The sequence below is a fragment of the Lissotriton vulgaris genome, chromosome 1_1 (genome assembly GCF_964263255.1).
Source record: "Lissotriton vulgaris chromosome 1_1, aLisVul1.2, whole genome shotgun sequence".
Lineage (NCBI taxonomy): Eukaryota > Metazoa > Chordata > Amphibia > Caudata > Salamandridae > Lissotriton > Lissotriton vulgaris.
In genome coordinates this window covers 134,755,609-134,761,118 of record NC_141685.1, presented here as the reverse complement: position 1 = coordinate 134,761,118, position 5,510 = coordinate 134,755,609, and positions in this window count along the sequence as shown.

Below are 5,510 nucleotides of genomic sequence, written 5' to 3'. Positions count from 1 at the left end.
GGGCCGGAAGTTCTTGAGGTCTCTTGGGTCTGCCTTGGGTTTTTTGAGTAGGGCGTTCTCGGCATGTTTCCAGCTCTCTGGGAAGGTCACGGTCTTGAGGGAGAGGTTGATGATGTTGCGGAGGTGGGGTGTGATGGAACTGAATGCTTTGTTGAAGACGTGGTGCGGGAGTGGGTCTAACGGAGAGCCGAGTTGATTGTGCTCATGGTATTGATGGTGTCATCGGTGCTCACACTGGCCCAGGCTAGCATGGGGTTGGGGTCGATGATGTGCTGAGAGTCTGTTGTATTGCTCTCTGTTGGGTCTGTCTGGGTGTTGAAGCTGTCATGGATGTCTACTATCTTGCGGTGGTAGAAAGTGACGAGGGAGTCATACAGGGCTTGTAACGGTGGTATGTCGTTGGTGTTGGAGCCGGGGTTAAAGAGTTCCTTCACGATGTTGAAGAGCTCTTTGCTATTGTGTGCAGTGTTGTTGAGTCGGTCTTTGAAGAAGGTCCTCTTGGCAGCCCTGATGAGATGGTGGTGGTTGCGGATGGCGTCCTTGTTTGCTGCGTGGCTGTCCGTGTCTGATCACTGTCCCATTTCTTCTCTAGTTTCCGGAAAGCTCGCTTGGAGGCTAGGAGTTTAGGGGTGAACCAGCTGGCCCTCTTGTTGGTGTCTCTCATGGGGGGGTTTCTTCAGCGGGGCGAGGGTGTTGGTGCAGTCCTCAATCCAGCGTCTGAGGCTATGGGCAGCGTCGTCGTTGTTGGAGGGTACAGTGGATGGGCTGAGAGCGAGGTTTGCATGTAGTTGGTCTTTGGTGATATTGCTCCAGCAGCAGTGGGGGATCTGTTGGATGCGATGGTGAGTGGTGGGTTATTGGAAGGTGAAGTGGATGCAGCGGTGATCGGTCCAGAGGAGTTCGTGGTGTGGTTGAAGGAGACGGCAATGACATCAGCATCTGGACCACAAAATGCTGGCCAAACTCCTTGGGTCCTCTACCTGTTCCCTCTACACAGGTGAAGAACTTGGGAATTTACCTGGATGACAGATTGGATATGAGGAAACAAATTAACACAGTGGTTTCTTCTACAATGTTCACTATTAGAACCACCAAGAAAATTCTCCCTTTCTTGCCTAAGGAGAGTCGGCAGACGGTGGTTACTGCACTTGTCATGTGTAGACTTGATTACTGCAACAGCCTCTATTTAAACACCCAAGAGAGGCTATTGCAGAGGCTACAGCTGCTGCAGAATACTGCAGCCAGGCTGATTTTGAGCTTACCCAAATTCTCCTCCATCTCTAGTGAAATTTGTAAACTTCATTGGTTACCAGTAAGACAACGGATACATTTTAAATCTTTGTGCCTTGTCTTTAGATCGGTTAAGAAGCAGGGTCCACTCTATCTTTAGGACCAACTGCAATGGTACTCACTTACTAGATCTCTGCGCTCATCAGCGCAAAGATTAGTAAGAGTACCACCGGTAAAAAAACTCGCTGGGGTGGTAAGAGATTTGTGGTCGGGGCAGCAAAACTCTGGAACCAGCTGCCCGCCCACCTGAGATGCCGTACCGAATTTCTCCCCTTCAGAAAAATGCTCAAGACCTGGTTATTCTAGAATCTTTTTCTGATTGTGCATCTTTCTTTTCCTTAAAGACAGCAGACAGCGCCAGGACACCTCCGGGTAACAGTCGCGTTATACAAATTAATTAACATAACATACCATAACATAAAGTGCAGGCTAGAGGAGAAGACGGGGTCGAGCGTGTGGCCGGCTGAGTTGGTGGGCATGGTGACGAGTTGTCTCAGTCTGAGGTTGGTGAGGTTATCGATCAGGGTTGTGGAGTTGCTGTCGTTGTTGTTCTCAAGGTGAAAGTTCAGATCTCCGAGGAGGATGTAGTCAGAGGAGGTCAGGGTGTGCGGGCGGAGTCCTGGGGGTCGGTAGACGAGGGGGCCTCTGAGGGTGGTGTTGGGGTCTGTGTGGTTCTGGAAATGCATGTGTTTGGCGGTGCTGAGAGTGTCATCGGTGCTGGACGAGACACTGATGGTGTTCTTGTGGATGATGGTAATTCCTCCTACGACTTCATTTGTGCGGATGATCTTGTAGTCGTCTGGCTATGGCGATGTCGGGTGTAGAGGAGTCGTTCATCCACGTCTCTGTCAGCAAGGCGACATCCGGGGATGTTGTGTCAAGCAGGTCCCAGATCCCAACGGCGTGTTTGTGTGCAGAGCGGGTGTTTAGTAGAATGCATTGGAGGTGGTTGAGGTATTTCTTGGCGGGTGGTTCATTGGGTCTGAGGCTGGTGTAGCTGCAGTTCTGGCAGGTGAAGGGGCTGTGTGTGCATTTTGGGGTGGCCTTGAGGCAGGTGTGGGTCCATCCGGGGTTGAGAGCGTGAAAAGTTCTGGCATCGTAGTGGCTGCATTCCTTGTGGTGGGTGCGGGGACCCGGAGTTCTGGCGCTGGGCGTGGTCTAGGCACGGACGGACACAGACAGGCTTGATTTAGGGAGCCTTTGGCACTCCAGCAGCGCACCCTCTGTGCGCGGCCATGCAGCGGCCAGCATATATGGGGAGGTGGGAGGGAGGAGGCAGCTGGGAGGCGGGAGGTGGGGGCAGCGAATGGGAGTCAGGGAGGCGGTGCCCTTTTGTACCGTAGGGGAGGCAGCAGCAGGAGCGGGGTGACTAAGGGAACAGAAGTCAAAGGGCACAAAATAGAGGGGCAGCGAGTGGAACAGAAGGCAAAAGGGCACGTAAATGCAGGGGCAATGAATGGAACAGTAGGCAAAAAAGGGCAGAGGGTTACAGGGGCAGCTTAAGGACCAAAAGGCAAAGAGGGGCAGAGAGACACAGATACAGCGAGGGGTACAGAAGGAAAAACCGGGCAGAGATACACGAGCACAGCGAGGGGAATAGACGGAAAAACCGGGCAGAGATACACGGGGACAGCGCGGGGAACAGAGGGAAAAACGGCACAGATCAAGTACCAGCAGTGGGGGAGGACAGAGAACAGCAGTCACAGGCACAACAATGACAATAACGGCAATACAGGTAATACAGTGAATACAATACACTACAAACAATAAATAGCGAAAAAAAAGCAGAGATGAACAAACCTATGGCCTACCACTGGCCAGCAGGGATGAGGCGCAGAGGGAGCCTGCGGGTGGAGGAGGGCCTCAAGCTTCCTCAGCAGCGGCGGCTGGGGCAGGGACACACAGGCGGAGCTGTGCGGATGGGGAGCGACCTCTCTGGTAGGTTCAAGGGTCGTTCTCGTCACCACCCAGCGGCCAGCATATATGGGGAGGTGGGAGGGAGGAGAAGCTGGGAGGCAAGAGGCGGGGGCAGTCAGGGGGGTGGGCCGCAGGGGATGCAGCGGCGGGAGCGGTGAGGGGCGACTAAGGGAACAGAAGGCAAAGGGCACAAAATAGAGGGGCAACGAGTGAAATAGAAGGCAAAAGGGCACGGAAATGCAGGGGCAACAAATGGAACAGAAGGCAAAAACGGGCAGGGGGTTACAGGAGCAGCTTAAGGAACAAAAGGCAAAGAAGGACAGGGAGACACAGAGACAGCAGGGGTACAGAAGGTAAAACCGGGCAGAGAGACACTGGGACAGCGAGGGGAACAGAGGGGGAAAATGGCACAGATCAATTACAGGCAGCAGTGTAAGACAGAGTCATAGGCACAAAAAAATGACAAGAAAGGAAATACAGGCAATACAGTAAATACAATATAATAAATAGCGGAAAAATAGCAGAGATGAACAAACCTATGGCCTACCACTGGCCACCAGGAATGAGGCACAGGTGGTAGCCTGCGGGTTGAGGAGGGACTCAAACTTCCTCAGCAGCGGCGGCTGGGGCAGGGACACACAGGCAGTGCTGTGCGGAGGGGGAGCGGCCTACCTGGTAGGGTCAAGTTAACTCCCATGGAGTATTGCCTCTGTATCGAACAGCGCCATGCATGCTGTTTGAATGCCTTTATCCTCTATCCTTTCTTTCTTCCTTACGCAGAGCTTATATTTTAAAGTGTTTTATTGTTAACCTAGCCGCAAATCCCCAAAGCTTTCTTTGCTATTTGGGGATTTGGAACCCCTTTTTTGTCTCTTGTTATTTTCTGTGCGCACGTTTTGGGAATAGCACTTCGAGCACATATGAAAACATTCAGTTTACTGCTTTTCTGAACATCATGTTGTGGATAATTACATTTGATGCTACTTAAAACACTCTCAATGGACCTGTCGGAAATCACACAGGTCAAGCCCCAGAGTTATAGCTTTAGAAGACCAAGAGCCTCATGCATCAAGCATCTTTGCACTAGCGAGAGCAAAAAGTACTTTTCTGAAGCATGAAAGGCTTTGTATTTGCAAATTAGGTAATTGCAATTTTTCGCGATTACCAATATTGCGAATGCATTTAGGAAATTGCAATTGGTCATTCCCTAATGCCAATGCGCGTAGCCTAAATGCAAACTGTGCATTTAGAAAACGCTGATTAACTTCAGCTTCAAGTTGATGGTAATTTGCACATGCATTGAAAATGCACAAAAATGCATTTTTCAAAGTGATATGTGGCACAGTTGGGGCCCTAGGCACCATCCAGTTCTGTGCCATTGGCGTCCCAGTTCAGTCCATCCCTAATTGACATACTAAGCCCTGAACAGTATTTAATTAATGGCATCGGAAACGCTTCTGTTATCTAAAGGTGTAATATCTGACATTAGTTTTTGTCCATTTTAATCCAGAAAATCCTAGCCACTGGCAGTCGGTGGATCACTCCTGAATCTCCAAAGCTCAGTGTGTGTGAATCTACTAATGAAAAAGTTACACGGATGGATTACAACTCCCTGAGTCAGCAGCAAGGATTGCTGAGCCATAGTGGTGGCCACATCTCCCCTACTGTGATGATTAAGAAATTATTGCTGTTTCTCCCAGCCAGTGCAGGCAAAACCTTGATGTCAACCTTGGTCTTATCCAAGGTTGACTACTGCAACGGTCTACTATTAAACGCTCAAGCACAAGTTCTGAATAAGCTACAACTCGTCCTGAACTCTGCTGCCAGAATTTTAACCCATACCTCAAAATTCTCATCCATCTCTCCCATCATTCGGCACCTGCACTGGCTTCCGATTAGGAGCCGTATTAAATTTAAGGCCTTATGTATCACCTACAAGGCCAGGAACAGCACAGGCCCAGAGTTTTTAAGGCAAGCCTTCTCTGCCGATACGCCCAAAAGAGCGTTGCGCTCCTCCTCCGCTAATTTGCTACCAATTCCCTGGACTAAAAAAGTGAACTGGGGGGATAGGTGATTCACGGTCGCTGCATCTAGGCTGTGGAACACTCTCCCCCTACACATACAATCATGCCCTTCCCTCATGATCTTCCGGAGGCAATTAAAGACTTGGCTCTTTAACCAGTAGTCCTGAGCCCACACACCTGATCTGAACAGCGCCGAGACACCTTAGGGTATTTGTTGCGCTTAACAAATTTCATAAATAAATAAATAAATAAATAAATAAGATCATTTGCCCTACCAAT